Genomic DNA, 14,637 nt, shown 5'->3' with positions numbered 1-14,637 from the left:
AATTGTGTTTCATGTGAGCATTCCGTGTCATTCCATGGCACTGTTATTTTAACTTATTAGAAGTGTAATTTGTGAATGGTGTATCTTTTTGATCAGAGCTTTGGATTAACTACTTCAAAGATTATTCTCAGCTTTACTGGCAGGGCCAAGACTTGAAATCATATCAATATTGGAATATTTGGAAAAATATATATTTTAATTTAATTAATATGGCTTGTTAGGAGGCACAGGTATAGTAACATCAAGTTTTGTTCCTTCCTCCTGTAATGGGAAAACGTAGACAGAGGTTGAAATCACAATTAAAGCTATAATAAATTATGGCATTGTTTTCCTATTATCTGTCTCTGCAGGAAAGAATGCATGCACAGAGCTGTCTTATTTTGGCATTTTTTTTGATTCATAGCAAGAGTTGCCTCCTGTCTTCTCTTAACCTCAGGGAGGATTGCTTGTAGGTTTCTGGCACGATAGAGACATAGTGTGCCATTGTCATTTTCTGGGATAAAGCACTATATTTAAAAAATAACTTCAGAGCACAGTATTAACAATAAGGGAATGTCAAGAAAATAACTTCTCCGTGTCTTATTCATTGTTAGCACTCACAGGGATAAATGAATGTTAGCATTCACCTTATTCTGTAGATTCTAGCAGAGTAACTAAAGATCCAAGCAGTATCTTAAACTTTAGAAGGGTCAGTAACAGTAACAGAGTAGGAAGGGACCTTGGAGGTCATCTAGTCCAACCCCCTGCTCACGCAGGAGACCTGTACTAGGGACTTGAACCGCTGACCTTTCTGATCGACAAGCTTAGTATCTTAGCCATGAGCCATTTAGTCAGGCTCAATTTTAACAAGCTCAGCGAGAAAAGGGGAAAACAAGGAGAGTGGGAAATACTGAAAAAAAATTGATCATAAAAGCCTAGTCCAACACAATACCACTGAAAAATAAAAAAATCCAAGAAGAAACCAGCATGGTTGCACGAAGATCTCTCTGATGAACTGAAAGACAAAAAAGGATAAGTACCAAAAAAAAAAAAAAAGGAAAGAGGGATACATAACTAAGGCAAAATATCAGCAGATATATCAGATAGTCTGAATCTGTAAAGATGAAGTCAGGAAAGCAAAGGCACAGAATGAACAAAGACTGGCAACAAAAGTCAAGGATAATAATAATAATAATAATAATAATAATAATAATAATAATAATAATAATAATAATAATAATAATAATAATAATAATAATAATAATAATAATAATAATAATAATAATAATAATAATAATAATAATAACAACAACAACAACAAAACAACAATAATAATAATAACGATAATGATAATGATAATAATGATAATAATAATAATAATAATAATAATAATAATAATAATAATAATAATAATGATAATGATGATGATGATGATGATGATGATGATGATGATGATAATAATAATAATAATAATAATAATAATAATAATAATAATAATAATAATAATAGTTTCTTTCAACATATAAATAAGAAAAAAGTGAAGGAAACAGTTGGTCCACTAAAGAGAGAAGATGGCAAGGAAGTAACAGGCAGAAGGGGAACTCATCAATTTTGCAGATGACACTAAGCTGGCAGGAATAGCCTAACCCTGACCTTTCCCCTTTGCAAAATTGCAGGTTGGATGAACAGCTTCTTCGAAGTAGGTGTATATTTCCAAATGAAGTTAATTGACTCAAATGTTCTAAAATTCAGTAGTGTTTGACCAGGGCTGTTAAATTTGCATCCTGTGGCCTGGATACATCACATGTTGACCACACCCACACCCAGTTTAGTGAAGAGGAAAAAAAATCCTGCTACATCACATGACAGCTTGACACCCCTGTGTTTGACCAATAAGTGCTGTTTCATTCCTTGACACAATTACTGTATTTTTCTGACTATAAGACGCACCGGTGTATAAGACGCACCAAGATTTCGAAGAGGTAAGTAAGGAATAAACATTTTTGTCCACCTTGGCTGCCAGGAGCACTCTGCAGGCTTCAGCAGGGCTTAAGGGAAGGCAAAAATGCTTCCGTTTTTGCGAAAAATGGTTTCTTTATTGCAAAAACAGAGCCATTTTTGCCTTCCTCCAGCCCTGCGGAAGCCTGCGGAGTGCTGCTGGGGGATGACGGAAGGCAAAACTGCCTCCATTTTTCATCAGTTTTTCGCAAAAATGGGATGCGAGGGTGGGGCTTCAGTATTGAAAATAAGGAGCATAAAATTCTAGTTTAAAATGGAAGTGGGGGAAAAATTAAGTGTGTATGTGTGTCACTAAGGTGACAATACAGTAGCCTCTCACACTACCCAGATCCTTTAGGCCAAGCACCACACAGTTTGTGCAGCAGAGAACAGGGCTGCTGCTGGACTTTTGAAACAAATTGGATTAATAAATGGTGACATGTGTCAATTTGCTTGCATTTCCAATCTCCAGGCCTTATGAATTAAGACCGTAGAAGTAAGAAAGCTTAACGCAACTTTCAGAAGATGAAAGAGATTTTGACAGAGTCAGGCATGGCACTACTGCCCTTTGTGTGAGGCTCAAAGTTGAAGTCCTCCAGTACTAGCAGTGGAAGAGAAAACCAGAGGTGTTTTTTTAAAAAAAAAGATAATCCAATTTTTTTACCCTCCAGGTTCTGACAACCTGAAAAAAGTAAACATGTTGCATCAAAAGGGACAATATCTTCATTCCAAGCGTACTGAGCTAACGAGTGTGATTTCCTTAATTTATCCAAGGGTAGTCAAAACTTCCGCGTTCTCTAGAATATTTTTAGTAAGGATCTGGGGGAGGAAGAGAAATCAGTCAGGCAATTTAGAAGCAGGCTTGACTTCTGTTTTGTTAACTTTTAATGTTCGGGGTTTGAATATTTTATATTTCCATTTTTACGATGTAAGCAGTCCACGGTCACTCGACAGTGAAATGGGTGTTATACAAATTTAATAAACAAGCAAGTAAGCAAAGAAACAAACAAACACATAACTGAGAGCTGTACTTGGTGTTTGAGTAATGGGGCAGCAGCCACATTCTACACTGGAAAAAAAAATAGAATAGTAGAATAATTTTAGCCATCCAGTAAACGAAGGGTCTGTCCAACCAAATCCAATTAATTAAATCTGATTCGCTTTTCATTTGCCAGTTTACATCTGTAACTAATTGGCAGCCTTTGAAGAGATTCTAGGAGAGACAGAGTGTGGTCAGCTTGTAAGAAAGGAATTGGAACCAAATAATTGTATTGCTCTAACATATGCTAGTAAGACATGGACACTAACCTCACAATCGAGACAAAAGCTACGGGTGGCACAAAGAGCCATGGAAAGATAGATGCTCGGCATTACAAGACAAGATAGAAAGACCTGCAGTTGGCTTAGAGAACAAACAAAAGAATACAATATGCTCAAGAGAGTAAAAGAATTGAAATGGAAGTGGCTGGTCACATAGCAAGAAGAACCGATGACAAGTGGACCAAGGCAGCCATAGAATGGATCCCACTTGATACCCTGTGTCGGCAGCGGCCGGGGGCCCCCCGCATCGCCCTAGGCACCGGGAGGCAAGAGGGGAGGCGCTGTGGCGTCTTCGCGTTGAGGCAGCCGGATGAAACTCGAGATTTGAAGGCCGCAGTTGCTGTGCGGTGAGATGGAGATTCCCCCCGTTCCCTTTGATGATTGAATGAAAATAAACAGACTGTCAGCTATTTAGAAAGATCTTCAATTCGTGGCTGGGAAGTGTGATTGGAGGGAGGGGGATTTCCCCCCCCTTGGACAAGCGGCTTGAAACTGTTTTGCTCCCTGCCCCCAGAAGAGGAGGAAGGGGGGGAGCCTTGGAATGGAATCACCCTCGTAGCAAAAAGCAGATTTCCTTTACTGCAATTGTGAAATGAGGTGATGATCTGTTGTACTTTGAAAACTTTGAAAACTTTTGCCTTGGGATCCCGGAGCTGGCAGGGCAAGATGGCACACTTCCGTTGTCTTTATGTGCTTTGAAATTTGACTCCACCTACAGAAGTTCCTGGCATTTTGTCTTTGTCTCCGTGGCACTCAGAGAAGTCTCGTGTTACATCTTAACCTGGACTTGGAACAAAGGACTTTATTGCTTTATTACCTAGGTCCCTATTTGTCTGGGCTCCTCTGCCTCACGATCTCTCTTGGCTACCCACCTCCTCAGTTGCTCTTTTTCTGTATTGACATTTTCATCTCTGAGCTCTGATTACCACAATGCCACCCAAAAGACCACCACCGGGGAAGCCGGGATTTGCGGGCTCCGCCCCAACATCCTCAACGTCCAGCCCCAGCGGACAACAGACACTAACCTCCTTGTTCCAGCCCAAGCCCACTGAGGTGGACTTTCAACAGATGTTTGAACAACTCTTAAAGGGACAGGAGGAATTAAAAAATCAACTGAAAGAAATGAACGAACGGATCAGAGAGAATAAAGACCATGTGACCCAAAATTCACAGAGACTGGAACTTTTGGAGGAGGGAATGGCTGAGATGAGAAGAGAGATGAAGGGAGTGCAGAAAGGAAATCAAGAATTGGAGAACCACCAGATAAAAACGGAATTTGAACGAATGTCCTTCTTTCTTAGGTTCCAAAATGTAATTGAGGTTGATGATGAAAACTTGAGGGATATTATGGCAAATTTATTGGCTGAATTTATTGGAAAAGACAGACAACAGATGGAGTGGGACCTGGACCTGGTTTATAGAGTAAACTCAACATATGCTAGAACACACAATGTTCCAAGGGAGGTACATATCAAATTTCTTAGAAAGACCACAAGAGATGAGATTTTGAGTGCACAAAGGGGGCAAACATTAAAATATAAGGATAGAGAAATAGCCATTCAGAAACAGATCCCAAAGAAAGTTAGAGATAAAAGAAAAAAATATTCGCTCTTAGCGAATAAATTATACCAGAAAGGGGTGTGGTTTCGATGTCTGTTGCCAGAAGGTATGCTAATATTCTGGGAGGACACGAGAGTTAGAATTAACATGACCACTGAGGCTGAGGCCTTTATGGAAAAAAATAAAGTCCTCCTAGATAAACCTAATGACACTACACTGGACATACAGGACACGGGAGGTGCCGGAGCCCTGCCAAGGGGGTGGGGGTGGGGGGGAGAGAAGAGGCAACATTGAGAAAACTCAGATCACAAAAATGAACTTGAAAATCTGTGTGATATAAAATGATTGAAATTATCTTAAGATAAAAGTTTATTGCTGACAAAATAGTACTTAGTAATAACAAACTAATGTATTAGTAAATGAAAGTTATGAGAATGTGGGGGAGGGCCATTTTCTGCATAATGTAACTGTCAAAATTTGTACTTCATCCATTACCCCTTTCCTTGAATATTTTGTTTTAAAAACCAATACAATTTTGTTAAAAAAAAAGAATGGATCCCACTTGATAAAAAGCATCCACAAAAGAGACCTAAAACAAGATGGATTGATGACATCAGCAAGTATTGCAGGCCCAATTGACAAAAGAAGGCTCATATTCTTTTGGTTCATATTGGTTGGAAATATGTGGAAGAGGCCTCCATCCTGCAGTGGGTAGACCAAATAATGGCAAACCTTTTTTGGCTGCCGTGGCAAAAGCGGGGGGAAGCACAGGGGGGTCATGTGTCAGCATGCCACACCCATAATGCTAGTGCATGACCCCCCAGTGTGCACGCATGCGTGCAACCAGCCACCCCCCGCTTTTGCTGTGTTTTTTCCGCCTTCCCCAGGCTCCAGAGGCTTTCTAGGAGCCTGGGGAGGGTGAAACCAACCCCCCGCTCCCCCAGACACCCTCCAGAGGCCTCAGGAGCTTCCCTGAAGGCTCTGGAGGGTGAAAAACGGTCCTATGAGCAAACTGGAAGTCAATTCCTGAACTTTCGGTTTGCCCGTAGGGCCAGTTTTTCGCACTTTGGAGGCTTCAGGGAAGCCTCTGGAAGGCGAAAAATGGCCTCAAAAGAAGGCTGAACTCAGCTGGCCAGCACTCTGGCCAGCTGACAGGGCAATGCCTCGCATGCGCTGACAAATGGCTCCACATGCCACCTGTGGCATGCGTGCCATAGGTTCGCCATCACGGGGCTAGACAATGGCTAAAATGATGATGATGATGATGATGATGATGATGAAGAAGAATTGTAGTTATGTTGAATGCACAAGAACTCATGCTCTGTCGTGAATGGCGTTTCTAGGTTTCCTAATTCATTTTGAGGAATGATTATTATGAAATCAAAGAGGGGGGAGCACCTGCAGTTCTTATTTCTGCCTAGGGGTTGAGCCTAATCGTAGGGCTGGTTTGCGATGATGGCAAAGATCTGTAGCTCAGGTGTAGGATGAGGATGGAAGTGAGCTTGTGGGTTGGTTTCCAAATGTTTCATTACCAGGCTAGGTAACATCTTCAGTGGAGTTTAGGGAATGCCAGTGTCATTGTCCCCCTGTTTATAAGGGCTTGATGCGGTCAGTTGGTCTTGTGATGGGGAGGCCATGTCAGGTGAGGGTTTTGTGATGGGGTCTTGTAATCAGGTATGGGTTGCATCATGAGCCTTGGTGGAGCAGTGGTTAGAATGCAGTACTACATGCTACTTCTGCTGATCACCGGCTGCCAGCAGTTTGGCATTTCAAATCCCACCAGGCTCAAGGTTGACTCAGCCTTCCATCCTTCCAAGGTGGATAAAATGAGGAGCCAGATTGTTGGGGGACAATATGCTGACTCTGTAAACCACTTAGAGAGGGTTGCAAAGCACTGTGAGGCAGTATATACATCTAAGTGCTATTGCTATTAGGCTCAACCTAGGGGTCCAGCCTAATGATTGGGTTGGCTGTTGTTGGCAGAGGTGGGTTGCTGCCTGTTTGGCCCGATCTGGCTGAACCAGTAGTGGAATTCAGCCTGGGTCACAGAATCGACAGCGACCTAGGCCTGCCATGCTGCTGAACTGGTTCCCTCACTGCTGCTTGGCCGCTGCTATTTTGGATTTTAGTGACAGCGCATGCACAGTTTTTTTTTAAAGCATACCCTGTGGACACTCATGTCCTGTCCCTGATTTGTGGGTACTGCATCTGAGACCTCTTTCGGTTTGCTGAGTTTTTCTGTAGCCTATTGTCATGCTGAAATATTACATTACTATTTTAAAACCAGCAATGGTTTAAGGCAGGGGTGTCAAACTCAAAGCCTGCGGGCTGGATTCAATCTGCAAAGTGCTTACAACTGGCCCATGGGGCCATCCTGGTAATAGCAAAGGACCAGCCTGCAGTGCCTCTGCTTGCAACAATGAGATGCAACCGGTTTTGGCCACCAGAATTCTGCAGGAGGTCTTCCAGGCAGGGATGGGCTGTTACAGGTCCGCCCGGGTTCAGGAGAACCCATAGCTATGTTGGCTGGTTCGGAGAACTTCCAAATTCTACCCGTGGCTGGCCATGCCCACCATGCTTCACCCCTCCCACCTCTCCCTGACCCAGAGTCTCCACACGGCCCATTTTGGATGCGAGGTAAATGCAAGGCCTGTGTGGAGGCTCAGGGAGGGGGGAAAACGGGCCTCCCAGAAGTTGCGGAAGGCCAGAAATGGGCCCATTTCTAGCCACTGGAGGGCCTCCGGAGCCTGGGGGACGAGTTTTCACCCTCCCTGATGCTTGAGGAAAGCCTCCAGAGCCTGGGGAAGGCGAATGCACAGGTACAGTATAGGTGGTACCTTGCTCAGTAGTAGTAACTGTGAAAGGGATCTTGGAGTCCCTAGTGGACAACCATTTAAATATGAGCCAGCAGTGTGCAGCAGCTGCCAAAAAAGCCAATACAGTCCTAGGCTGCATCAACAGAGGGATAGAATCAAGATCACGTGAAGTGTTAATACCACTTTATAATGCCTTGGCAAGGCCACACTTGGAATACTGCATTCAGTTCTGGTCGCCACGATGTAAAAAAGATATGGAGACTCTAGAAAGAGCGCAGAGAAGAGCAACAAAGATGATTAGGGGACTGGAGACTAAAACATATGAAGAACGGTTGCAGGAACTGGGTATGTTTAGCTTAAGAGAAAGAAGGACTAGGGGAGACATGATAGCAGTGTTCCAATATCTCAGGGGTTGCCACAAAGAAGAGGGAGTCAAACTATTCTCCAAGGCACCTGAGGGTAGAACAAGAAGCAATGGGTGGAAACTAATCAAGGAGAGAAGCAACTTAGAACTGAGGAGAAATTTCCTGACAGTTAGAACAATTAATCAGTGGAACAGCTTGCCTCCAGAAGTTGTGAATGCCCCAACACTGGAAGTCTTTAAGAAGATGTTGGATCGCTATTTGTCTGAAACGGTATAGGATTTCCTGCCTAGGCAGGGGGTTGGACTAGAAGACCTCCAAGGTCCCTTCCAACTCTACTATTGTATTATTGTACTATTGTAAAACACCCCCCCCGCCACCATGGTGCAGGAGGCCAAGTGGGCCACACCCACTATGGCCACGCCAACCCAGCAGCCAGGCAGAGAATTCATTGCTGAAATTTTTGAAGCCCACCCCAGCTTCCAGGCCCAAAATGGGGCCTCCGGAGTGCTGCAAGAAGCCATCCTTTTACTCAGAAGGTTATAAAAGGGAGGAAGGGTAAAATATTTTACCTTTCAAGCTTGCAGGATTCTGCTATTATATGGAGTCAGTTTCTTGATCTGGTCTCTCTCTCATAAGGTGAGCAAGTAGATCAAGTAAGTATTAAAAAACAAAACCACAGAAATGTACGCCTCTCTATTTTTACAAGTGTATAAAACCATGTGTATGGAGGTGCGGTCCTGTGTCATGCCTACTATGGCCATGCCCACGTTGGCCACACACTCCTTGGTCATGGCCAGACCCCCAGGTCCTCCAAGGTAAAACACAACCATTATGCAACCCTTAATGAAATTGAGTTTGACACCACTGGCTTAAGGGTCTGAAAAATAACTAAATATAGCCATTACATTTGATGACTGATTTCCAATTCAGCACTGGGCACGAAATCTACTAAATGCCAGCTACGCTTAAGAAAAATCACTGGTATATAATGTCTATTAATGTTTAGTTGACTCCTAGTCTCTTAGCATCCAATCAGCCCATTAACCCACGCCAGTGAATGCAAACTAATTAACGCTGCCCTTTCCTTAACAGGCTTAAGGAAATTATGAAAAATTGAAGTATTTAACAGGGCCTTTGTTTCTTAGCCTCTGTTTTATTTTTTATTGCTTACTTTTTGGGGTTCTAAAATGGTTTTTGTTTTAATAGGTTGGCATCTTTTTTGTGATTATTTGGATGCATGATTGTACACCAAAGTGCTAGAAGTGTTATAATTGTACCTTACTATGAGTCTGTTGACTGTAGTAGATTAAAAAAATGGAACCAATCAATTGATCAACCAGAGCTTTGACTATGAAAAAGATCGAGGGCATGTGGAATATTTGCAGGGGCAGTTCACAGAATCTTGTAGGGCAGGGGTGTCAAACTTGATTTCATTGCGGGCCCCGTCAGGGTTGTGTTTGACCTTGGAGGGCCAGTGTATGTGGTCACTTTTATCGGGGGCACCTGTGGTGGCCAAGTGCTCTGCCAGAGAAAATGAACTCCCCAGCTCCATTTTCATCTGTCAGCAAAAACGGAGCTCAGGAGGGCTACCTATGGCTCTCCCAAGCTCCGTTTTAGGTTGTAACAGTTTCCTGCAACCCTCCAACTGCAGCCATCCCGATCTCCGTTTTCACTGGCAGAGGCAGCCAGTCCGGTCCTTTGCTGTTTCCAGGGCAGCCCCCTGGGCCAGATCTAAGCACCCCCTGGGCCGGATCTGGCCCCCGGGCCTTGAGTTTGACACCCCTGTTGTAGGGAATATATATCCAGGTGTGCTCAGAGAAGTTGCAAATGATCATGTGTGTTCTCCAAAACTAAATGCCAACTTTCAAAACTTTGGATCAAGCCGGTCGGAGCCATTTCCCCGTTTTTTAGCTGGCCACACATTGGGGGGAAGAGGGAGCTCTGAAATGTCAGCCCAGACAGCAACAACAGACCATCCAATGGGAACCAAGGTCATTGCAACAGGTGCTGGCCAGAGACTGAAGGGAGTTGCTAAAGAGACGACAGAACACCTACTGTATTTTTCGGAGTATAAGACGCAGCAGAGTATAAGACATACCAAGGTTTTGAAGAGACAAATTAAAAAAAAAGGTTTGCAACCTGCAAACCCCCACAAATCAGCCTGGTTTTTTTTGCAAAAACAGGCCCATTTTTTTTCCAAAAAAGGGGCATGCATAGCCTTTAGGAGGCTTGTAGAGTGCTCCAGAGGGCTGGAGGTGGGGGACCAAATTGAGCAAAAAACCAGCCCATTTTTTGCTCATTTCTGCCCTCCCCAGCCCCCAGGAGTTCTCTGAAAGCCTTCTAAAAGCTATGCATGGCCATTTTGGTGGAGGGGGCAGGCTTTCGGGAGGCAAAAAATGCTGTATTCAGTGTATAAGATGCACCTAGATTTTCACCCTCTTTTATGAGGGAAAAAGGTGCATACGGTAATTGGACGATGTGACCTGTGACTATGAGGGAGGGCATTATCTATTCTTTAATTATATAGAAACCGCGGGAAATATTTAGAGCTGGTTTTGTTTTCATTCATGCTGAAATGATGTACTCAATAAAACAGTTCTTTGAGAAAGCTGAAAGTCTCAGAGTGCTGGATGGATTGGGTTCATTAATTGGAACCAGGGGTGAAATTCAGAAGCACAGAATCAGAGGTGGTATTTGGCCAGTTCTGACAGGTTCTGGAGAACCGGTAGCGGAAACTTTGAGTAGTTCAGAGAACCAGCAAATACCACCTCTGGCTGTCCCCAGGAGTGGGGTGGGAATGGAGATTTTTGCAGTATCCTTCCTCTGCCATGCCCACCAAGCCACGCCCACAGAACCGGTAGTAAAAATTTGTTTTGAATTTCACCATTGGTTGAAACCTTGACCAGTTCTCAATGAGAATTGTCCCCAACTCCTAGGGGGCCTTCCCAAGAGCTTTGATTTAGCCTCATCCATCAAGATGTTGAGCTTAAGCCGGTTCCGGCGGCAGCGGCGACGGGCAGCTCTCTGCCCGCTCCGGCTCTCCGGTGGGCTTCCCCACTCCTTGGGGGGCACAGGACACCCCTCAGAGGGGTCCTGCCGGAGGGGCGGCATCGCGGGGAGCTCCTGCAGCGGCGGCGGCCGGCGGGAGGTCTCTCGCGCGCCCAAGGCACCGGGGAGCAAGATCGGAGGGCGCTTCGCGTTTCTGCGCCTCGCGCCTCGCTAAAGCCGACTGGAGAATGCAACAATAGAATGAAGCAGCTGCGGTGCGGTGAGGTTGCTTCTCTCTTCATTCCCTATTCTATATGAAGAATTATTCAGCTTTTTTTTAAAAAAAAACAACTTTCGGAGTATTCTGGAGGCGCGGCTGGAGGGAGGGGGGTTTCCCCCCCCCTTGGACAAGCGGCGAGGAATAATTTTGCTCTCAGCCCCCGGGGAAGGAGGAGGGGGGAGAGCCAACGAATGAAGCCTCACCCAGGTTGAGATGATTTTCTTTTCAACTTAATTTCACTTTCTACTGTGATTTGAGGACTTTTGGAACTTTTTAAAACTTTGTTATGCCTCTGTGCCCAAAACTGGCAGGGCAAGATGGCACACTTCCGTTGTCTTTATGAATTGTGAAACCTGACTCCACCTTTAAAATTCAGGCTTCCGGTCTTTGTCTCCGTGTCTCCCAGAGGAATCTCTTGTGGATTGGTACTTTTTGAACTTTCTAGGGGAAACCTTTCATCTATTGCCAGACTTATTAGAGAGATTCTCTTCTGCCTGGTTCTTCTGCTCCCGGACCTCACCTGCCTACCCTTCTTTTCTAACTGTTTATCTTATATATGGACTGAATTTCTAATGTTATAAAGGATGGCATCCAAAAGACCACCTCCTGGGAAACCTGGCTTTGCCACGTCTGCTCCAACATCTGTAACATCTAGCCCAGCCACACAGTCAAAGATAACAGAACTGATGCAACCTAAGACTATAGAGATGGACTTTCAACAAATGCTTCAACAAATTTTACAGGGCCAGGAGGAAATCAAGAAACAGCTAAGGGAAATGAAAGATGAAATTAAAGAAAATCAAGCCCAAATTTATAAGAACTCACAGAGACTGGATCTTGTGGAAGGGGGGGTGGAGGAGGTGAGGGGGGGGGGTGGAAGCTGTGCAGAAAGGGAACAAAGATCTTGACATCCAACAGATGAAATTAGAATTTGAGAGAATGTCCTATTATCTTAGATTTCAAAATGTTATAGAAGAAGATGGGGAAAATATAAGGGACATCATGACAAACATTCTGGCTGACTACACACACAAAGAAAAACAACTGATGGGGTGGGATATAGACCTGGTTTATAGAGTGAACTCAGCTTACGCTAGAACACACAATGTACCCAGGGAGGTTCATATCAAATTCCTTAGAAAAAGCACAAGAGATGAAATTCTGGGTGTACAAAGGGGGCAAGCATTGACATATCATGATATGGAGATAACCATTCTGAAGCAGATCCCTAAGAAGATTAGAGAAAAAAGAAAAAATTATTCGCAATTAGCGAATAAATTATACCAGAAAGGGGTGTGGTTTAGATGGTTGATGCCTGAAGGTATGCTGATATTCTGGGAGGAGACAAGAATTAGAATTAATTCACCCATAGAGGCACAGGCCTTTATGGAAAAAAATAAAATACTCCTAGAGAAACCACCAGACACCACAATGGACACGCAGGACACGGGAGGGGCCAGAGCTCTGCCAGTGGAGGGAGATGGGGCAATAGCAAGAAGACTCAGATCACAAAAATAAACAAGAAAATCATATTATTATAAACTGACCGAAAGTGAAAATGGAATTATATTTGGATTTTATACTGTAATGTTTAATTTGATTGAATTTAATAATAGAACTAATATGCTGATTGTAATCAATTATATACTAATGCATTATATATAAATGTATACTATGGGTATGGAGGGAGGGGGGCCACACACACTTTGCAACTGCCAAAATTTGTATACCTGTCCATTTACCCTTTTCCCTATAAATCTTGAAAAACCAATAAAAATTTTATTATAAAAAAAAAAAAAAGATGTTGAGCTTAAGTCTCCAGAGCCGAAGAAATGGCATCTCAAGACGCCAAAGTTTGGCTGAATCCTATGTATTAACTTTGAAAAATTCTGGAGATGAAGTGCCTTAAGATGGGAAGAGAGGACATGTCTCTATCTTGGAAAGGGGAAGGCAGAAGATACAGTAAACTGAAGAATGTAAATCTGACATTGGTACTTGGGACAATTCTAGAGGAAATCATTAAAAAAATGGATTGGTATGATTTTGAAGGCAATGTAATAATGACTAGAAGTCAGTATGGAATTGCTAAATTTACCTTACCTAATTTTTGGATTGGAAAATTTGTGGGACTACTGCACTGAATCAATTATGCAAAAGAGAAGTAGATGATGTGTTTATTAAAACGTTAGTTAAACGTGGGTTGGATAGCATGACAATTACAGGTACATTAGCTCACATCAACGGAAACTTACTACAGCACTGGAAAAAAAAGGACTTACAACAACCCTCAGAGTTCTGGCTGTTGCAGTGTTTCCACAGTGACATGATTGTGATATTGAGATTTTGATAGCTATGGCAACTTTCCTCGTTGGCTACCCATGAGCAAAGTCAACGGGGAAGCCAGCAGGGAAGGTTGTAGGTTAGCCTCATAAGTCATTTCCACTGCTGTTTCTCCTGAGGAGCTGTTTACTTTCTGTATACTGCAGTCTATACCATAATGCCTGCCCTCCTGCAGCACCCTCCTGATTCACCCACACTCCCTAGCGCAGGGATGTCAAACTCGATTTCATTGAGGGACACATCAAGGTTGTGTTTGACTGGGGGGGGGGCTGGAGTGGGAGTGGCCAGGGTGGGCATGGTCAGCTTGCTGTCACTCGTGTCGGGGGCGCCTGTTGAGGCCCAAGCGCTCTGCCACAGAAAATGGGTTCCCAAGCTCCGTTTTCAGCTGCAATGGCCTCCTCAACCCTCTGCCAGCAAAAACAGAGCTCGATTTCATTGAGGGCCACATCAAGGTTGTGTTTGACCTCGGGGGTGGAGTGGGCATGGTCAGCTTGCTGTCACTCGTTGTCAGGGGCACCTTAGGTGGCCCAAGCGCTCTGCCACAGAAAACGGGTTCCCAAGTCCTGTTTTCACTGAAGGCCAATCCTTCACACCGTGGAGGCACCCTGGATCTAAGCACCCCACAGGCTGGATCTGGCCCCTGGAGTTTGACACTCCTGCCCTAGCACCCAATTGTGGCACCATCTCACTCCCTTTCTGCAGCCCTCATGTATGCCCAGGTTGTTCTTGCCTTCTACTGCTTGGTTGGAAGTGCACTGTGGATGTCTAGGGCTGTAGGCAAGATCAAAAAGATGATGACGTTGATAATTATTTCCAGACGGAGCCAATGGCAAATCGCTTCTATATCACACGAGGTGTCCATGCTGCTATCAGTCACTGAGCTCAGTTTGAGTACATCCTTATACTTGCCCAGCTGAATGACACCACCAAAGATGTCTTAGAAAGCTAAGCAGGGACAGACATTGTTAGTGCCTGGATGGGAGATTATCGG

Source organism: Natrix helvetica (genome assembly GCF_964273705.1).
Source record: "Natrix helvetica genome assembly, chromosome: 1".
Taxonomy (NCBI): domain Eukaryota; kingdom Metazoa; phylum Chordata; class Lepidosauria; order Squamata; family Natricidae; genus Natrix; species Natrix helvetica.
The sequence above is the reverse complement of the archived record's forward strand: the minus strand, read 5'-3'. Positions refer to the sequence as shown.